At 42.7% G+C, this 22,751-nt stretch overlaps 1 protein-coding gene across 7 annotated transcripts in view; it reads right to left on the bottom strand.

The window, feature by feature from the left end:
* GALNT9 (polypeptide N-acetylgalactosaminyltransferase 9) overlaps positions 1 to 22,751 on the bottom strand; it is a 230,371-nt gene that overhangs the window by 35,481 nt on the left and 172,139 nt on the right. For all 7 annotated transcript variants that reach the window (XR_004161565.1, XR_004161564.1, XR_004161563.1 and 4 more), the window contains one exon: positions 1,837 to 1,966. The gene's annotated coding sequence lies outside the window, so the exon portion shown is untranslated. The remainder of the gene's footprint in view (positions 1 to 1,836; positions 1,967 to 22,751) is intronic.

Below are 22,751 nucleotides of genomic sequence, written 5' to 3'. Positions count from 1 at the left end.
CAGTCATTAAGACCTGTTATTAGTGTTCTGCACAATGCCACAAGCTTTTGTACATAAGCAATTAATACAGCAATGAATACCACAATGAGATGGAGAAACCTCACTGAAACTGGAAAATGTAAACACTGCCCTCCACTTAAGGTAATTAACAGAAGCGGTTAAGCACCTTCACAGAAAAAGAAAAGCTGGAGATCCTGCTGCAGACACAGATGTTGCCCCTCGGTCCCAAGAGAGAAACCTTCAAACTCCTTAAAAAGAAGCCACGAGAACAAATGCCAGCCCAATCATCCATCCAGATCTGTATGCCACCAACCCGCCTTGATGTAAACACTGGGATCGCAGAAGGGTGAGCATGACATTTACTCCTACTGATTGAGTCAGCAGGCAGAATATAGAGCCTAGATGTCGCAAGAAGGGGGACAGAATATCTCATCTGCTGGTACACAATTAACTCATCAAGAATTCTTGAGCGCACCTAAGTGACAGGTTGAGTTTACACAAGAGCAATGCTTTCTTTGTATTTTTGACAGGCATTTCAAACTCCAGTGCTGGATTTACTGCAAAGTAAGGCCATAGCTGGAGATGGGTGCTGGTAGAAACATGGGAATGCTCTGTCTGGCCACAGGGGGAGCCTGACTCCACAGATGTGACCACAGAGGCTTGCATTCCTTGTTTCTATTTTAAACCTTTGCCCCCAGATACAATTCTTCACCCACTGGTTCAAAACATTTTGCAAAGCTGAGTTTCCCCAAGGAAGGCACAGTCTGCAGTAGTTCTCCCACTATTTGCTCGTACGCGCCAGTTACCAGCAACTTTTCTAATAACTCATTGCTCATGCAAATTAATTCAGCTTAGAGAAACAAGTCTTGATGATTATAAAACGCTGCAATCACAGTATTGCTTCCGGCCATCTGAGAGTAAATTCATCAAGCATTTGATATTTAAAGCTGCTGTGGTGATGAATGCATGCCTTCATTTATGACTGTAGACCAGTGAGAAAACAGAATACAGAAAAATGACTGCATGATGGGAATCCCAACAGAAACCACTGGAGACAAAGGCAGAGATACGAAATCTCTTTCATAACCAGCTGAATGTATCTTACATGCAGCAACTCATCCTGTCTTATTTAGCACGGACCTATTAAAACAAAAGCATCAGCAAGCAGCAGTTTTACTCAGCCAGAAGCAGTGTGTGGTGTTCCTGTTGACTGTATCTGATAAAAACCTTATTATGCCAAGGTCAAGGACAGCACACAGAAGGAGGTGTCTCTTCTGCCCCTCAGTACACATGCAGTCAACTGTTACGATTATGGATGTTCACTCTATGTGTGCAGAGCATACAAAGAGGAGGATGAACTCCTCTGAGGTGTTGATAACAACCCTGCTTTTGCTGTGTATCTTGTTCTGTATACAGCATTATGATGAAAACAAAAGGAAAACGTATTGAATAGTAAATACCCATGATTACATTGCACTAATTGTTTCCATGGTGTCCCATGGAGTCAAATTTTAAAGCAATGCTGTGAAATACAGAGAAATACTAACTCCACTGCTACTCACATTAATGGCGTTAATCACAATGAATTATCTTAGTAATGAATGTAGCAAGAGCAGTGAAAGATGATTTGAGGCAAATCACGTGGGGCTCACATCACTCCCAGAGCACCCAAGCTCCTCTGCTGGCACTAGGGGCATTTCCAAACAGAACCTTGTTCTGCCACCCGAAATAGAGGAGCAGGATCTGAGAGGCTTTTTCCCCCGAGTTGCTCTCACTTTGTCCTCAGAGCAGTCACACAGTACCTTCCCGCACCCTGCAGAGAGCAGCAGCACTGACCTGTGGCTGCTTTGCTCTGGGAGAGTCTTTCCAATGGATGAGACAGCAAACGTTCTTCTGCAACATGTGGATGTAGAGCACTCTGTAACAGATCCCCTGGGTAATGCTTTATCCATAGCATCTGCACCACCTGCAGGCAGAGCACACACATCAGCCTGGCAATCAGCCTGACATCGTGAAGGGCGACCGAGGGACAATGGGGAACAGAAAATCCTTGGACATTAACCTCCCAGCAACCTGTATTTGGCAGACCTCAGCTGTCATTTATCCTGGGATAACATCTGAGAAAAAGGAGCTGAACTCCCATCTACTGCTCTGTAAGGAAATTATAAAGCAGCTATCTATTTTTTCATTAAAATTAAATAATTGAATCTGTCCGGATTCATGTACTTTATCCCCATGAGATATCGGGGAGAATTAAGTTTCAATTGACTTTCCAGACCTTGGTTATCATAGGAAGCTTTTCAAAAATCAGGACATTTGGCAATTTGAAATTCAAATAGGTTTCAGTCGATATGTTTACTATTGCCAGACAGGAGTCCTTGTCCCCTGGGTGTTTAATGCCTCAATAAGTAATTGGTCCTTTCATCTTTTATATGCGCAGAGTGAAGAGTTTATGGCTCATACAGCGAATTGTCAATACAAAGGATCTTTGCTCTAGTCTTAAATAACTCAGCTCCCAGCTCCATTAAATCCCGTTAGAAATCCCCATCCCTCTCCACGCCCACAACAGCCTTTGAAGACTTTTCTCCCATCCCCAATTTTCAATGGCATCTTTAAAAGGTAGCTCTGCTTGACTCCCCAGGCCTAAATACAAAGAGAGGGAGGTGAACGTGAGGAAAGTCTGAAATTCTGAGTACTCACTGCACCTGCATTCAGACCTCACATCTTTACAGAGAACACAACATTATCAGTACTGCAAGAGCGTATTCCATAGGAAGCTATCACCTGAGGCTACATGGGTAGTCTGGTTTGCTGAGCGATGATGCTCTGTCCCCACGCTGGCCGTACCCATTTGATGCTGCTCAGACATCGTCCCATTCCCATTTTACCAACAAAACTCTCAGTGCAAGGTTCTCACCAACTTCATGCTGGTTTATGCAAGTTGGAGGACAGGTGCTATCTGCAGTACAAGTGAAGTTGTACTGATCCCTTTGCAAGAAAAACTGAGCTCTCAAAACTCTTTGTCCAAGTTGAGACTCTAAGAAGCACTGCTAACCTTTCACATTTTCCTTTTTGTGCATAGCACTGTGTGCCAGCTTAGCACACGGAGAAAGCCCAAGAACAAATCCTTACCTGGGACTTGGCCTGCGAAGGGTTACGCAGCCTCTGCTGGGCTCCCACTACTTCTCAAAAGTTACACATCAGCTCAGATTTCCTTGCACTATGTTTCATATGATTTCCTCCCAGACCCATTCCAGTAAAAATGAGCCAGACCAGCAAAGATCCACCATTTATCCTGTACAAACTCTCCTTGCTCATTTCTCACTGGTGCATGCGAAAACATCAAGCCTTCTCACAGGGATCTACACTGTTAACACAGCATCACCAGAGATGACACAGCACAGAGAACCTGGAACACTGAACAAGCATCTTTAACTCAGCAGTGCACCCCTGCAGCATTACTTAGCACTCATCCCCACCAGCAGCACGGACTGTGCTAGAACACTGGCTAGCTACTGGCTATTGTTTGCACAGAGCAGCAGGCCTCCTGTAAGAGTTCGTTACGATCCGTATCGTAACCTTTTACATTTATAAGACGTGTTCTCTGTGTGACACACAGCATTTTGTCAGTACCTGAAGGTAAACTGGTAAGCTAGGCAGTTATGCTGAGCGTATAATCAAGGACAAAGACAAGGAAACAGAGTTTACCCCCTTGCAGTTGGGCAATACAGAGCTTTCTGTTTCTATACAGGTCAGAGTTGAGATGAAGTACTCTTTTCATTTCTCACTATACAACAGGGATGAAGAAAGCCTTCACAGATTCAGATCAGAACCCCTCACTGCTGCTAATTGTTCATTTTTATTGCATATGTCTTCATTGAATTTAATTAAACTTGGCTCACAAGCTTTGCATACGTAACCATGAATAACAGTTAATAGTCCATTTCTCATTATGGTACTTTTCAGTCAAAGGATGCCCTAATGCTCTACAAAACAGACTGCGTATGTTTCTGATTTTCACCCTGCAATAAAACAGCTTTCTCTCATGATGCCTTGTAGCAATTCTTCAGCAGTGCAAAGAAATCCCCCGCCTGCTTCACACTAAACCAGAATAGACAAATACCAAGTGCAAATGAAACGGCCTTCAACTGGGGATAACTACAGAGGCAATATTGATTCATATCATAATCTGGCTAACAGCCTGCAAAAATGGATTTGTGTTCTGGGAATGGAGAAACAACTTGGCGTTACTCTTCCTTATCAGAACGGCAGCATGTCCTCTTGGCAATGAGAAATCAGATGTGTCTACAAGTGGCAACCAGCTTATTCCTTACTCTGGGAAGTCAGTCAAAATTGCAGCCCAGGCTAGCAGGCTGAAAGAGCCCTCTCACCACTCCGCTGTGTTTTCAGCCCTTATTCTCTCTGCCCTGCGTAGTGTAACTAGAATAAAGAACAACTTCCAAAGAAGCCTTTGCATCGGTTAAAATCTTAGGATACAACGCTTAGAAGCTTTGCTAAATGTTTTGTTTATCTGTGGGAAAATCTGTAGCTGAACTATATGGTATGTGGCTTCCTCCGATGTCTCTGTGTCTCCGTCCCACCAAGCTTCAACATTTGGGGCTTATTCCCAAGTACACACTGCTAATTTTTGGACTTAGACACATCTGTTTCCATTTTCTCTGTGTTGAACAAGCATTTGTCATGTTATTTCTTTTTTCACAATTTTTCACCTTTTTCCTCACAACCTATATTATAAAGAGTCCAGGGAAAACAGTGCCTTCTTTCTCCTACAACACTGAAGATGAAGGAGAACTCACTGAGGGATAACTCAGAACAGCTCACGTCCCTGATCAGGACGGCTGAGCCTGTCACATCACACTGCAGTGCCTGTGCTAAGCAGTGAGACATCTGCTAATGCTCTGCTTTCTAAGCTGTTACATCATGCTTATCAAGCATGGTGTCCAAGTGCCATGGCCAACAGCTCACAGCAGAAGATGGATTGTAAGGTTTTCCTATGACAGAGACTTCTAGTATCTAGTTAACACTGATCTGTTCAAAGGGCATCACGTGTAAAAGCAAGATGCAAAACACAGGCAGAGGAACAGCCTTACATCTCCCTCTTCCATACACTGAGAATGAATCTCTGCTTAGAGAAAGGGAACAAACTAACATGATATTCCTCTGAGAGCAAGAAACACATAGCACACAGCCAGTCCTAGGTTCTGATAGCCTTTGAGGATGCTGGACCGTTTATGCTGCCAGGACTAAGCTAAGTAATTCCCACAAAAAAAAAAGAAAAAGCCATGGTGAGTCCACCCGTCACCTGCTGTGATCTCATGTGTTGTGAAGGTCAAATGTTTCCACTCTACAAAAGGCACTTGCAGGAAGAGATATGGTTACTTCTCTCACCTCTTGTAAGACTTAACAGAATGGGGAGAAAGGGTAAAACCAGCTGAAGGTGAAGCTGCTTCCTTGAGACATGTAAAGAAATCACCTGGAGAAGATGCTAGTGCTGTGCCTGCACTGCCACAAAGAGCCCATGTGCCTCCATCTCACGGTTGTGCCCCAGTAACATCTGCAGTTAGAACATTTCAGCATCAACTTCCCGTAGCTCAGCGTGAGAAATAGCTTCTCTCAGGATAAGGAAAGGAAAAAGCAATTAATAGATAAGAGTTCTCCCAGCGGAGGCTGATTTGCTCTCTGATCCACGAAGCCTGGCAGATAAAAAACTGGAACTAAGCAATTCATAGGGAACTGGAACTGCTGGAGAAGCAGGTGCACTTTCCTTCACAAAGCAGGGAGACTGCCACCCTCACCCGCAAAATTCCTCATTCCAGCATGCTTACTAATAGCTCCATTTGCTTCATTAAAAGGAGGGTGAAGTGAAATTTCCTGCACTGATCAGGAATGTGGAGGAGACAATCACTGTCATCTGCATTTGATCAGATGTTTGTTCCCCTGATAGAAGAGCATCAAAATTATTTGAGAAGCCCCAAACAATTGCTATGCCATTTCACTAATTAAACTCACCCTCCTACTCTAAAATCGATGAATAATGACTGAACTTGACTCATAATCCCTTTGTCTTCTATTATTTACTCTTTTTAACAGTGATTTATGGCAAGGTAGTGCTTTCATTATTCTTGTTAATTACCTTTGTTCTCTACTTCAGCTTGTAAAATGTAATTGCCTGAAACATAAATCTCGTCTTGCCACCTATGCTCACACATCATTAGTATCGTTCAGACTATTCTTATAAAATCTTTATAAAATCTTTATAAAACATAATTATACATGTGCCGTTAAGTGCTACGTTGTGCTGAAGATGCACTGAGCCTTTTCTGAGGATGAGTTTGTCTGGACAGCAAACCTGCCTGGTAGTAGTAATGTGGTTTCCCATAGGAAAAAAGAACAAAGCCCTCAATTTGGTCAGTGAACGCGGCAGATCTGACCGACACACCTCTCTGAGCACTGCTAACAGACCTGCAACAGGGCAACAGCAGCTGTGATGAAGCCTTCTCTCCCCACCTCTGGATGTGATGATTTCACCGAACAGAGCGGTGACCGCTGGACAAAAGTGCAGCAAACACCAGCAGCAGCCACTCACTTGAGTGGTCAGCAAGTTTCTTTCTGTGAGTAGATAATCCCCAAACAAATTAATCCTCGCTGTCCCTAGTATTTCAAATCAAAAGAAGTGCATATCACAGAGAGCAGACATTCTTCCTCTGCCTTTTTTCCCCACCGTAATATTTAGTATTGCTTATACGTAAGAAGGAAATCTATTAGGAGGAGAGGAAATGCATTATCCCCAGCTGATTGTTGACATGATATTAGCTCAGTGTTTGTCAGGTTGCTGGTAATGAACAAGTTTATACGCAGCACTTCATCTCTGCAACAAAAGGCTTGGCTATATGAACAGCAGTAGTATACCTGCTGAACTTGGTGAGAGAGAAACGTGTTTATTATTTCCCTGAAAAAATCTCATTCCTCCCTGATTCATCCACTGCATTATTACCTAAGTGTGCATTTGGAGGTACTGGATCACTAATGTAAGCCCTTCAGCCAGCAAGTATTATCAAGTGTATTTCCATTAACTTCCATTTTCCACAGTTGTAGGAAGGATGGCCTATAAAATATCACAATTGCCTTTACAGTTGTTAATTGCTGAAAATTTAGTGTATGAGATAAGACCCTTTGCTCTCTCCAGGTCTTGCACCTGATGTATCACAGCCATCACAGCTTTTAGCTAGAGGTTCCTCCTGCCTTATACCACCACATGAGAACCAAAGCAGCCCCTTCTGCCAGCAGTGCCACATTAGCATCTAATGGCATGGGCCAGGGGAAAAGAGCATGTGAAGTCTGACTGATGAAATTGGGATTTTTGTCATCTTATTCCTCAGGTGATCGCAAGGAAAAATTTCTCCTGCGTGCCCCCACGTGTGGTTTATTGAGTAATGGCACTCTCCGTAATGCATTTTGCCTGAGGATAGTGTTGTAACTTGGTTATGTTGTGGGAGAGCATGGAAATGGGATGAGAAAGCTGAGTCTTCTAACTAGTTTTGTACATCTATGCCAGATTAGAGTGGGCAGCCTGAAAGACGTAGGGCAGAGTGCAAATTCACCATCAAGAGCAGTTGCCAGAATGAGACAGATTCACTCTTCTGTTCAAAGCAAGGATTATTTCTTAAAGTCAAACCTACCTAATATAAGCCATAGAGCAAAGCCGAGAGTGCATCTCTCTGGGGAAACAGCACATGACAAAGGCTGCTGACCAGGAGGACTGCAGGGACAGACCCTCCCAGCTCCGAGCTGCAGGGGAAGGCTGTACCACTGTGCACTTCTTATGGGCAGACCTTTAAGAGTACAGTCCTGTGCCTCTCTGCCAGTCATTTAATTAAAGCTTCCAAATTAACCTTCCTTAATAACTAGAACGATACACACAGCATGGAACCTGTCTTTAACTACACAAGGCGCTCCAAAAAGCAAGGAGGAACACGAACGAGCAGTTGTATTCTGAGAGCTGCTTTTGCTGTTGTCAGTAATGCCTTTCAGGAAACTGCTATATGTATTCCAAGGAAGGAAAGAAAAAGGAACAAATTAGAAACACTGGAGTAACAGGAAAAAACAGAGATCTGGTATTCCTCAGGTATTCCTGCAGGCCAGGGCAGCTCACGTACTCAGAGGCAGTGCTGCGAGATGTGCCACCATTTATCAGCAGAGCAGTGGAACAGCTTACTGAAAAACCTCCTGTTTTTATCTTTGTGACTGCAGGAAGAAAAGCCCTGAACACAGCAATCCCTGAGCACAACAGATAGTGAGATCGGATCGCAGGGTGCCTGGTTCTCCTTTCATTCTGCATGCACTGCACCGCTAAGCGCATCTTTTCTTCCCTTAAAGTTTTCTGTTGTTTTGTAGTTTTTCCTAAGTTTTACAATCTACCATTACAAACCTAACACAATTGCATCTTCTGCACAGCTGGGGGTTCCCGGAGCTAGTTTTCTAAAGAAAATGTATTTTCCATCCAGTGACTCCATGAGCCTCCCTACTGAGAAGAGTTTATGCTTAGCTACACTCAGGACATAATAAATGCAAAGGAAAAGGAAGTAAAGTGAGGATTTAAAGAGTCGTATCAAATTTTATCACTGGAAGGTCTGGCAACGAACATGATCCTATTTTGTTCACTTTAGCACATTTTGGTGCTCAGTTTTCACAGAAAACCTTCAGGTCTACCCAAGGGAATTTTAATATTTTTTTTTTTGAGTACCTAAATGGCTGCACTGGTCAGACTAATGGTGTCTGAAAGGCTACAGCTGACATACACTGGAGACTTAATTATGTAGTGTGCAGCTCCATCTGTCAGCTGCAATATCTTTTGTTACCAAGAATTAGGCTTCCATAGAAGATGACGTGACAGACTCAATTTGCTTTCACAAGGATAGCTGTTATGTGGGCATTTAAATGATGCTGGAAATTAGGACAACATTTACATTCTTCATGTAGATGCTGAAGGACTATTTACAGCAAGGTTTGTGCAAAATATAAAACTAACATTGAATGATTGTCACACAGTGCTGGCAAGCAGGAAACAATTAATTAAAATATCATGAAATGGGGGGTAGTCTGAAACATCACTGTCTGCATAACGATGCACACATGCAAATGGAAAAGTCCTGAAGTGTTTGTTCATGTGTGAAGTTAATGGAAAGAGTATTTGTGGTAACATTCAAGAGCTTTAATGGCAAATCTGACAACAAAATTTGAAGACCATGAAATCCCAGTTTGGGAGGGAGAGAGGACAAGTTTTTCCCTGGACTAGAAATTTTTGACCTTTTTCAGTGTTTTTACTAGGAAGTTTTTCATGACTGATGGGAAGTGATGTAAGCATGACAGACCACAAGCTTGCCTCTCTTCTCTGCCTTTCTGTCCAGAAAGGCTCCTGCAGGTGGGGCTGGGTAAGGCCTGCTGCCCACCCCATAGGCTGTGCTGCCCCTGCCATGCATTTAACTGAGATGATCTCAACACTTACGACCAAGGGCCCAGAGCCTTCGAGGGACACTGGTACTTACGTGTCACATGGCAGCACAAAGAAAGGAAAAAATGTTATTTTCAGAAACTGCAAGTGATCCATAAGCTTTCCTCCAGGTTTTTGCAATCATGTTCTCTTAATTTTTCTTAATATACATCTCTGTCCCATTTCGGTTTGTGAAGCCTACACAGACAATGTAGGAAGCCAGGCAATGGACACCAAAGCACTGGCACGTTTACAGAGTGAACAAACAAAGAGGGAAAAATGTGCTATTGGGGATTTTGTTATGTGCTCTAAAATGAAATGACTTGCTCAATGGAAAATGCTTTTATGACTGATTTAATTTGAATTGAGGGGGGAGAACTTCCATTTGCTTAGGGACTAGGATATATTTCAACCAATGAATAACAACAGTATTTTTAGCAAGCTATGTGTTCATCACACAGTGATGCATCTGGAGGTCTAACCTGCCATTATGCAGCACGCAATACACAGTTTTGAAAAACTCCCTATATTTATCAGCTTTTGAATTCAACGGTTGTCCAATTAGCTCTAAAATTGTTATAATCTAAGTTTTAGATGAAAAGCTTTTATTGAAAATCTACCAGTAATCTTCTGTAAATGTTAGTCATAAACAATACTGCTAAATCATAAAAGTATAACTGCTCGTGATTAATCTGGAAAGAGACTTACATTAACATATTCAGTTCTAAATGGTCTCTCATCCCAGCATTCGATAAGTAAAGATAAATTGAATTAGCTCACTTAATGTGAGGTTTGCTGGAAGCTGGCGTGCAAACCTCCCCTGAATCTCTATTTTTGCATTCTGAAACAAGTGTGAAAAATCCAACCCCAGATCAAGTTTTGAAAATGGCAGCAGCCTGCAAGGATCTAACAAAATCCCATACCCATACTCTTCTGAAAGTGCCTCTAACACTTCATTTTACACTCAGTGCCTACATAGATTTTATTCTCCAAAGTGCAAAGCAACCTGAGCCCAAACAAACCAGGATTTCTCCATAATTGCTTCTTGTTGCAAGCCTACAGGCTCTGCTCATATTGAACTGCATCGTGCCTGCTTGCCACGTTTACCCTACCTAACACACGCTGCATTTAGATTTGCATGATCTACAGCCACGAAACAAACAGGAGACAAGCAGGGAACACTAATGAGCGAACATCACCGAAGCCCACAGAGGCAGGAGCAGGTACAAACGTGACCTGGTTGGCAGCAGGAACCCAAATTACGTGGGGTTGCTAAGGAACGTCAGCGCTCAAAGCAGCTGTGCTGCCATCACTGCTTTGGTGGATCAGCACTATGAGAAAGCCCAGCCCTGTCCGTGTAATGGGGCTGAGCACTCTTTGGCTCCACCATAGCAGAGCTGCAGGCAGAAGGCAGTGTGTGCAAAGCAGTACCTTGCACATGCAGATGATGCTCCTCGCTTCCCAAATGCACAGATTAAGCAGAAAAATACTACAGATAGGTCCATCAAATAGCCTCTAATCGACCCCATGAGAGAGCTTTGTCCAATACAGAAAGCCATGTTTTACTTCAGTAAAATGAGTGAATAGCTTCTCAGGCACACCAGAAATACACAGGAAACATGCAAACTTTAAGCCACCATTTGCTGTTAAATACTTATAAAAGGCCTTTTTCCTTAGATTAATACCTCACATTTATCTGCTCTATACGTTTCGGAGACATAGTGAAAATTGCTTATTTCTAATAAAATGTAGCAACTGTACCCTGAGGAAAAATTACTGTGTTATGAAATATTTTTCCCCTCTACCATAGCCAATTTAGTTTTCATTTAAAATTCAATAACTGCATCATATTCAGAATCTTCCACCGCCTGTCATAATGACTTTGAACAAAACCCGTGCTGTAAACAAGAAAGATTAGAAAGACATTATTGAGGTAATTTCTCCCCAGATTTCTCTCACCCAGACTGTACTGCAGGAAATAGATGCAACTACTAGTGGGAATGTGATTTAGAAATAAATTGGGAGAAGAAAGCACTTTGTTCCGCATACTTTGGTAATAAAAATATTACTTCTCCTGCTTTCCTTGTGCTATGTTTCACCACTTGGTGAAAGGAAACACGCCAGTTTCCTCAGTGAAATTCGGATACAAGCAAAGAAAACAAACAACAAAACACTGCCAAGGAAACGCTGCCTACTTGCTGCACTGCTTCCTTTCCTTGCACCTTGGGAGGGAGCGCCAAGCAGCGTGGGACGAGATTTGCTGCCCGGCCACTTGCAAAGATCACTTAATCATTGTTGTTTTAAGTAAACCCAACCCTGAGAGCTGGAAGGAAGCCAGCACCATGCACTGTGCTGAAGGAGGGCAGGCGCTGCCGTGCTGCCTTGTGTGGAAGCTGTGAGTGGTGTAAAGCAGTGGAGAACCAAACAGTTGTGAGGCTCTCTTTAGAAAAAGCAACAGAGAGCACTTGCTTTCTTCTGAGCTCATAGAATCACAGAATGGCTGAGGCTGGACGGGACCTCAAAGATCATCCATTGCAGCCCCCTGTCATGAGAAGGGTTGCCAGCCACTACATCACATCAACTGAAGACTATTTCCTGTACAAGGAGTGTTGGTATGTTTCTTCCATTCGACCATACCTCAAGATTAATCTTAGGCGGAAATTCCCTCCCTCCCTGAGACTGTGGACGCCAACTGTGTGGAGCCTTCTTCCACAGTGGCGAGGCACAAAACCCACCAGAAAATCTGTTACCTTTCAGATGTCCTCTGAAGGCTTTTTATTCCAAGTAAATTCTGTTATCTGTGACTGCAGCAAGGCGGACGCCCTGACTGGCAGCGGCTCTTTGGGCGCTCTGCCTGAAGGCTCCCATTTCCCCAGGACCTTCTACCATTCCTGGTTGCTAGCAGCTGACCACAGAGGGCTGGAAAGTATTCCAGTTTACCAGAAAGAGGACAGCATCTACAATTGTACTAAAAAGCAGGAAAAAACCATTCCCAGTGAAGCTGAAAATCATGTTCCTACCATAAAACAGTGAAGTTTATTTTATGATCCTCTATTTTTTCCACCTCAACAACCAGGGAAAACGCAGATGTGTTTCATATGGAAATGCAATGTAACACAGAGCAGCTTTCTGTGCTGTTTCCTCTTTAACTGTTAGAGTAATTCCTTACCAGCCCTCCATCAGACCCCACTCTTCACACCAGCATTCCTTCCCAAGGGCTTCCCAGTCCAATCATTTCCTTGGGGCAGCTCCCAGCACACCCCAGACGCCTTTGGCTGCTGCCAGGCACGTGCACACAGCAGTGACACTACTGGTGCTTCATGCTGTTATATTGCAGTGTGATGGGAAAAGCAAAGTACCATTTCTGGGAAGAAGGTGAGAATTCATAACGTTGCTATACTTCGGTATGCCTGGTTCACTGTAAATGTCAGGCAGTAAGTGCACAAAAAGCATGGGCTGAATTTATCACAGCAGAAGATGTGCTCACAACTTGTCCAGCACCTGCAGTTTCTGGGAAAAGGAGAATGAACTGGAAGTGACTGGGTAACAATGGTGACAGAAAATAAGCCTTGCTAATAGCTATAAAATGTCCCAAAGGAGTTAAAAGAAGGGAATAGGATGGATAAAGCAGGCAGTGTGTTTTTCCTCTGCTTCCTTTGTGCTCACAGCCCCTCCATTGCAGCACCAGAGTCCTGGTCTCCTAAAAGCCTGCGTTTCTCCCAGTTACGTTATCTACTACCTCAAATGCTAGGCTGGCCAGCAAGGTCAACTTAAATGTTAACAATAAAAGCTTTTCTTCCATTCCCTATCAGCACCGCACAACAGAACTGACCCAAGCAGCTGAAGGAGGTCTGTATTTTCCTATATATATATTTTTTTTTAAAGTGCAAAGTCAATTTAAAAATTCTGGTTTGATTCATCTCCTCTTGCCTGGCCTAACCAATGCACTTTAAAATGTTGATAGTAATTTTCTGGGGTTTAACCAGGTGATTAAGCCAGATGAGGTCTCCGTATGCCAAGCCCTGATCATTTTTATGCTACAGTCTTCCTAGTGCTCCACAGACAGGAGATCATGTTAACACCATTGACTTTCTGCCCTGCTCCATCTGAAATAAACATTTATGCCCCAGGAACTGATAGGCCGTCCACAAGTTGAGGTGGCAGGGCATGCCCTTTTTATGAAGCTATGGCATAGGTGCTGGCAGACAGCATGGGAATCTTTGGAAAAACGGGCTATGAATTGCAAACAGAGCTTTCAATGAATAAATCAAGCTCCTGCTAGTGAATAAGAAAGTACCAGAGAAAGAGCCAGGCTTTCACTATGTAGCACTGTGTCCCCAAACAATGAATCCATGGATCTTCTGCATCTGTATGCTAACAGACAAAGCACATTTGCAAAGGTATAGAAAAACCATGCAGTCTGGAATGATGCAGCTATGTTCCTACTTACTGTAGGTATTAAAATACACATGAACTGCAGGGTGAGACAGATGGTCTCTGCCTATCACAAAGAATTAGATGTTCAGGTTCAGTATCTAAAAACTGCATCTATTAAGTGAATGCTCCTGAAGCAATTTTAAGACTGGCTAAAAATGTACATGTTCAATTCAATAACAATTCCAATGAAGGCAGGTTAGTTTTAGGTCCTCTTAAGGAGATTTAAGATGAGCCACGTAATGGGAAAACACAAACAAGTGTACTGGAAGCTGATTTAGTCATGCCATTAATGTTTCTGTGTGCTGTACCCTCAGAAACAAAGGGAAGACGTTTCTTAAAAGAATTAACAGCCTAAATCTTACTTGTACTCACACAGAGACAACTGTGTTACAGATCAACTCTGCCTAATGCAAAAAACATTAAATCATACCAGACACCCAAACTCTTTGGCTGATCCAGCCACGTGCAAGTGTTCTAAGACTTCATCATTGCATGTAAGTCTAATTTGGTTAATTACTGGCTAACAGAGCATAATAATAGACACGGAGATGTACCCAGAAGATAGAAAAAAACCTATCTCCTGGAGATAAGCAATATGTCAACCACTGGAAAATACCAGCTATAAATTCATGGCAGCCTTCTGCTATTTTCACCCAGGATCTGCTATATGGCTTATAAATTTGTTCCCAGCCTTTACTTTTGGGAAAGCTAAGAAATAAAAGGATGGATTCTGCTCAGTGTTGATGTTATGTGTTTGTGCAAGGGGAAAATAACTGCAGAAGTACTTTCTTAAAACCTGATCACACCACGCTGAATCAACAGGCAGTTGGTATTATGAGATAAAAGGATGCTGTTCAGTCTGATTAATCAAATCCCCTTATGCTTGCCAAAGCCTAATTATTCTTTGATCTACATTAATGACTTCAGAAAGCATAGTATACCTGGTGGGAGCACTCAATGGGGAGCATTTTAGACTAAAAGGAAAACTCCTCCCTGTGTCGCAAAAACCTAATTTGCTTATATCAGTAGAATCAATTGTTTCATATAGAACTGTGGTCTCCCATGGGTACTGCTGGCAGTATCGAAACGTAATTTATGCTGTTTTTACCAGTATCAAAAAGCTTTCACTTGACAAATGGCAAACTCTGTCTCAGGGTGACTTTAAAAAACACATCGCTATTGCTGTGTGCAGCTTTTTACTGAACAGGTTGGCTGTAACTCACACGAGCACAGACAAGTACCCCATTTTTCTGCATTCTCAGTGAGACAAACAAGCTGCTCATATCCCAATTTAAAATTCATCAAGAGCTTAATTTACAATCCCGATCCATATTCACATGGATAAGAAAGACACAGCGTTACAAAACAGAAAAAACAAAGGCTATGAATAAAGCAATCCATTCCAGCAATACCAGATTGAAAAACTATCATAAAAACACTGCAAACCACTGAAAGCATAAGACTCCCTACATGCACAATGGGAACTTATATCAGGATTTCCCTACATCATGCGCTACTTTATGGTCATCTAATGGTAGAGACACCCAGGGCCTGGAGACATGCAGAGAAATATAATAGAATTATTTCTAGCAAATCTTCCTGGAACCGCAAGAATTTCTCACATAAACGTTAAGATTTGCACAGGTGACATACGAAGGGAAATGTGAGCAGGAGAACAAAGGTTTAGAGAACGCCCTGCATTTACAACACGATCAAGCTGTGGTAAACTAATCCAGTACACAGGCATCTTTTTTGGTCTCCTTCTTGCCACTGGGTATAATTGGACAAGAAGGTATCCTTTGCTTTAGAGAAAGAATTCTGTAATACTTACTCAAATACCAAAGCCAGAAATGCAATTTCCTGTGCACTGATAGACAAGACCTCATTGACAACTCTCTGAATGTTGAGAAGCTGATACTATTTACTCAGGAATTTAATGAAAGTGATGAGGGAGGATGATTTCATGTAAGAGAGCACTACATCAAAATAGCTGTTGTGCATGGAGATCTCAGAATAAGTAAGGAAATCAACATTCTGTTGTTTTCCTTAGACACGTGAATATTTGAGAGCCCTGGAACAAATTATTGCTGGAGTTTACCAACAGAATGATAAACATCTGTTGTGTTTACCAGAGAATCTTGGAACACTTTGGTTTCACAGATATACACAGAAAAGAAGATCAAATCAGCATGGGACCAACTGTCACTCAGACTGGGACACAACTTCCAAGGTTCCTGAGTCCAGTGTTGTGGTATTTGCTTCCCTCAGTGGCTACGAAACTGTATGTCAAGAATCCAGTGGGAGAAGAAATAATTTTCCCTATGGATTCATGGATGTTACTACGCACTACCACGTATGGCTTTGCTTAAACCAGAAGTTTCAGGTAGAAGTACACAATAATGTCCTTACAGCTTAGGTCTCAGAAGCAGAGCGATGTTTGTTTAGGTGACTGCGAACCATATACAAATGGGTTTTCAAAGAGAACTCGGGCCATGAGAAGGATTTAGTTAAAGCTGTTTCCTCTTTGCCTTCATTAGGCTTCTCATCACTTCATACCCATACGTGGCTTCCAGTCTTACACAGTCCCTGCTCGTGGGCTGGATTCTGATCTCAGGAGCTTCCATTGCAAGGTTCCTTCTGTACTTTCAGCTTTTCATCTCTGTGTGCAGCACTGAGCAGCACACAAAATGCAAGGCTGTGGGAGTTTGTAGGTGCTGTCACAAGAAGGAGCAGTAAAAGACTTGGCAGAACACAACTGGAGAGTGTCCTGCTATTGATTAGCTCAAGGACTCAGCTCATCAACCAAAGCAAGAGAGGACAAGTCTTAAATCGAGAACAAGACAAAAATTATTTAACAATTTCATGGAAAGATCAATGATGATAACACTTTGCTTCTTTCTTCTGCATTTTACAAGCACATACTGTTTTCTCTTGCTGTAGAATTAAAGTTGAAACGGTGTGGGAGGAGACAGCAATCATAAAGTTCTAAGAAAGATGATGTGTTTGTCTTGGATAGTTTTGTCCAGAGCCCTTTTTGCTTATTACTACTGTTCATTCGTTCTCCATTTGAATACAGACTTCTTACTTTTCATTCTTATTCCTTCAGCTGACTTCATTTTAGGCCTTTTGAATTTTAATACCTTGAGCACAATCTGTATGACCTATCAATAGGTCAGACTCCATGGTTGTATGGGAGTATGAAGCCATGAGAAACCATGGAACCTGGAAGAAATATACAAGCCTGCTTGCAGAGAGCCCATGAGTGGTGTACTGACCACATCAGGCATCGCCCAGTGTTCAGGACCTGCTTTTTCAGACACTACTGCCGTCCTAACATATGGGATACCCAGAGGTGTTGATTTAACCTTGTGACCACTCCAACTCAGATGAGTACAGAGGGCAGGAGAGGCAAAGGGCAGATCCCTATGTGTATGTAGCACCTCATCTGAGGTGTACCTGGGGGTACAAAGAGCATGGCTGCTGAGGAGAAGCACAAAGCATGGATAGACAAGAGGAGCAAAAGACAAGGCCAGCAGAGATGAATTCTTTACTGTACCCATTAGGAAAACACACCCATTCTGCTGCTGCAGAGAACACAGCATGTTACAGGCAGTGGTAAGGACTGATGCCACCCTTTCCCATTCACAGCAGTGAGACACCTAGTCACTACATGTAACTACAGTGGCTACAACAGCCATGAATTTAGTCCTGCTGGCTCACTGACAAACTCACCCAACTTAAGCGACCAAAGCTGTCTTTGATTTCAGTCCATCAATGGGACTTCACTTATTTCTAAGAGCAGACCTTCTTGCCCTGTGATGTTTGCTTTGTAATACCATTTCCTTCTCATCAAGAAGCAAACTCAATTATACTTTTCTCTGCTCCAGGCGTAACTAGTTGGCAGGTAACTCCCTCAGTAAGACCCACCATTTCAAATGCCTGCTCTCACAGGCAGATAGCTCAAAAGAGAAGTGCTACTTCCATACCTCTCAAGGGGTGCATGCACAGTCATTAATCTTTCTTTCATCTCAGAGAACGCTAATAAAACAATCGCCTCCCTATCAACCAAATTGGGTAGGTCCTAATTAACATGCTAATTGGGCAGATCTTCCCTAATGACTCCCAAACCTCAGCAGTAATACGTTATTTAGATAGAAAAGAGTTATCTAAAATATAGGCAGCATTAAAAAACTAGTGAGTCAGAGCACAGTTTGGATAGGCAAAATACTGAAACAGCCCTTTCTCCTGCAAGAATTAAAATTCTCCCCCCGTCTGTGCCACACATCGTACGTTCACAGATGCAGCACCTTGCAAGGTTCAGAGCGAGAGGTGTTTTGAAGGTAATATACAGCTGTAATAAAGAACAGCATTCAAGCGGAGACAAACAACATATCACTAACAATGAAGTTTTAAAATATATTATTAAGCCTGTTTATTTTAATCTCCCTCTAAATAAAGCTAGCTTTTATTATCTGACACAAAAACTTACATGTTTTGCAAACCTAGCAGTGCTAGCAGCTCTGGTTTGTATTCATGAGCAACTTTGAGATGGATAGGTCAAGTTTTAATGGAATTAGTCCACTGGGGCTAGTATTGTGTTTATGCAGTTAGAGGTTCAATATAATCAAATTTCTGTGCACTTGCTCTCTTTAGAAAATAGGACGCAATAATAATTTAAATCTGCCATTAAGCTAAAATATTGGCACATGCCATAAAGGTCATTGTTCTAAAGTTTTCATTCACACACACCTCATAGATAAAAGCAGAGTTTTGTTACTAAGGCATTAGAAACTTTGAACCTTATACGACAAAATATTTAATGTGGCTCTCTTTTGAAACTTCTGGAAGCTTTTCTTCCACGCTGAGAGCAGAGTGCATGAGATAACTGCATGCAGCAGGGCTCAGCCGTGGCTGAAGCCCCCAGGCCCACACATACTTTGTGACACTTCTTGCTTGAGGTCAGTTCAAGGCTTTGCACAGTCTGATGCTTTCAAGCATGGTTCTGTGTCTGTGAGTCCACAATGAAGGCACAGAACCACTCAAGATGCCTTGCAGGGCCTTTTGGGCCCTGCAGCTCTCCACATTTTCCCGAAGAGCAGTAGGAAATTTGATTGATGCTTAATGGTCCTGCAGCTAGAAACCAACTGGTCACTTGGTGCTGTCTGCTGGTCTCTGCTTCTCAGCCTGTGGTTTAGCAAAGCTGCCCTGGCACACGGTGCATAGTGGGAGGGCAGGATGCCACACAGACAGATGGAACGTGGGCTATGCCTGCCAAAGAGCCTGTGTGGGGGTCACATTAAAGGCCGAGGGGACTCAGTTCTCATCCAGAGCCATCACGGTGGCTGCCTAGAGAGGACTGGTGAGGACTTACTTTGATTCATAAGCTGCAAAGGAGCTAAGGGCTCTGTTTAATAGCTCACCACTTGATGAGAACTGTTCGTTACCTTGCATGCAGGCATCTGCAGCCTCCCATTGGCGTTTGAGATCTTTCACAAAAATAGTATATTCTTGTCTTTACACTCAGAAATCTCAGAAACTGGCTCTGAGCTGGTGGTGTCTTACACCTTTTTCTTTTGCTATCTTCCCTGAGCTCTCTGAGAGACTGTACTAACACCTGCCATGCCAGGAGGAAGCAGCATGTTTCCCAGTACTGCTGAGGGCTGCCATGGAAGGCTGGTGACTTGGGGATCCTGGTTACCCATCTGACTTTGCAAATATGGTGTCATCACCATATTTGGTGTCATCAGTGAAGAACAGCTTTAGAATTGAATTTTGCCAGTAAAATTGGATTTGAAACGGAAGTCAGAGCACATGTTATCATTTCTGTGAAGGAGCCAACTCTAGTTAATGGGTAAGGCCACAAGCCAAGTTGCCTGTAAATGCTAAAGAAAACAAATAACCTTGCTATTTCCTCCCCTCCTCTAGTTTCCAAAGAGCTTATATAGAAAAGCATTTATCTGAACATGAATGAGCATCTCCCCAAATCCCACTTTCTCAGAGAGCCCTCCTTCTGGCACAGAGATGGGAAGAAAAGCCCACAATTACCTCCTTTTTCCATACCTTTCTTTTATGTGGACTGGGGAGTCAGGAGAAGAATCAGTCAAGGATTTGAAGCTGCCAACTTGAGACAACAGCTCTTTAAACACTGAAAGGGGAGAAAAGGAGAAGCCTACCTAAGGCCCAGACCAATATTTTAGACACCTGTTTGACTTTGATAAGAGTTAGGACCTAAAAGGGAATGGATAGAGATCTTGAATACGTAACGATCTGCTCCCTGGTGCGCGAAGAAGCCTGGAACGTGTTCACAAGCATGCTACAAAGAACGCTCCTCGTTACAGAGACCTCTCACTTCATCATTAAAGCCTTAGCCTCTTGCAGATTGCTTTTAGGCACAGGCTTGCTCTCTCAGCATGAATCATCTTCTAATGAAAAGCAATTTTTCAGAAGATGAGAAGGCTCAGTGGAAGCTGCTGGGCTCCCCATGGGCAGCAGGGATGCCGTGCTGCCCCAGCACAGCACCCTGACCTCAGCCCGGTGCTGCAGATGGTGCTGCTGTGCTCACACTGCCAACTCCACCAAGATTCAAGGGCTGAAAGCTGGCAATTCTACCTGCAATGTGGCAAACCACGTTCTGAGGAAGCAGAGATGTCACTTAGTATCAGGATCTATACTCATGTATTTTATTATATTTACTCACAAACACACAAAGAGTGTAGGACGGCAAAGCAAGCAGTGAGATACCTTCAGCGGGGCACTGGTTACTGCTTTTTACACTCTGGAGAAAGGTGACCAATACTTTTCTTTCACACACAGGCAACAACTGTAACAAACAGCAAACTGTCATCCTCACCTCTTAAATATATGCAAAAAAGCAAACTGACCCTGATTAAACAAATTTCAAACCATTTATCTCTTGTAAGCACATAAGCAGTTCTACCCTACTATACAGAGTTACAAACTCTATAGAGACACACAGCAGCGTGCTGTAGAGGCTGAGTTTGAAGGAAGGGCAATCGAGGAGAAAGGCTCTGAGATTCAGAAGCAACACAGGCAGAAACAAAGAGCTTCAGGGTGAGGTATGTGAAGGGTGTGTTTTCCTGACAGAAATACAGCTCCCGGAGCTGTATTCACATCTTCTGCGCACTTGCACCATGGTTCAGTGATACAATAAATTCAGCTTAGATCAAAACTACTGCAGCTGTGAGACACAAAGCACTGATCCAGTATAAATTTGCTCCGCTGGTTCAGATTTGTTAAAAATAAATAAAAACAAAACACTGACAGGCTAACTTTTCACAGGCAGGCTTTATACTGGATCACACACCATCTATTTGCAGCATTTTACCTGCCAAGATCCCAAACTCTCTTCAGCTACCAGGAAATAAACTCATACTCCTTATCTTATATTTCAGCTAATTCAGCAAAGGTGAAATGGCAGGCTCATACCTGACGTGGTTCAAGTCTGTGTTGCTGTACTGTCCCCTAAGCACATGGGTCTGATGCAGTGGCCCAGGAGTAGGTCCCTCAGGCTTTGCTGGAACAGTCTCAGAACACAGTGCTCAGGACCAGACCTCCAGGCTAACCAGGGGGAACAGCAAACATCATCCTACATCATTTGAGCCAAAATCATTGCCCTTCCTTGAGAACGGATCCAGCCAGAGTCCAGAACCCAAAGCTACTGTTTCTATTGGCTTTACAAAGGCTTGACCAATATCACATCCATCTACTCTAGGTAACACAGACTGGTAAGTGCTTCAAAGGCTTAAAAACAACCATCAGGTACTTTTTCTCAGAAACATACCCTTTAGCTCATTGTTTCAAAACCCATTTTCTCCCTTTTGTCTTTTTTATTTTTTTTTCCCCAGAAATCAGTTCTAACAGAAAGGACTTCAAGCTGCATGCAAAGAACGAAGTAAAAAGTGTCATCTTTTCTAAGCAACAAAAGCATGTAGAACACTTAGCAGAACACTCCTGATGAGAGCTGGGCCATGATCCCCTGCAACCGACCTCTGCCCAACAGAAAGTGAAATGGCTCTCAGTGAGCTCAAAAAGAGCTCAAAGGACAAGAGCCTGGTTGAGCCCAGCAGAGAGCCCAACCTTGGACTTTTAGAGATGACCTGCTTATTGAAGTTGCCATGTGGAGTGTAATAGATCACTGGGTTTTGATAATGTACTGAGGGACATGTTGGCTGAAAGCATTAAGGCTATGTAAATGGAAATTTTATTTCTAAAGAGTGAAATATGCAGATTTCGCACATTGCTTCCGCATAAATGAGTGACCAAATGAAGAGAAAACTGATCAAGAAAAATGTATGCATAATAAAAATGTATGCATAATAAAAATGTGTACATGCTTCATCTAAGACTCACTGCCTCCAAAGGTTCATCAAATAATTACTTAATCTTGAACAGCTGCATGCACAATAAAATTTGCTTGCACTAGGTCTGAACAGAATTAATTTTTCTCGAGATCTGTACCAATACCCTTCAAACAATCAGCAAATGGCAACTCTAACTGAAAAGAGCACTAAAGTAACTTGTGTCTGAAAGGACCTACACAAAACTGATTGATTCTAAGCTGACACTTGCTGGATTTAATCACGTACTTCACTGTATAGTAGCAAAAGCTTGAAGGAATAACAGACCCACAGCATACAAAAGTTTATTAATGAGTCTAATAAATCCATGTATTGCTGTGCTCAACAAACATAAGCAGCTTTATGCCATAGCTGAAATATTTCCCTCCTGCTATGAACAGAGGGAAGGATATTTAGGACCTGTACAGGAGATTCTGGAGATCACG

The sequence above is a fragment of the Meleagris gallopavo genome, chromosome 17 (genome assembly GCF_000146605.3).
Source record: "Meleagris gallopavo isolate NT-WF06-2002-E0010 breed Aviagen turkey brand Nicholas breeding stock chromosome 17, Turkey_5.1, whole genome shotgun sequence".
NCBI lineage: Eukaryota > Metazoa > Chordata > Aves > Galliformes > Phasianidae > Meleagris > Meleagris gallopavo.
Note: the sequence above shows the minus strand (reverse complement) of the source record. Positions and strands in the feature narration are given on the sequence as shown.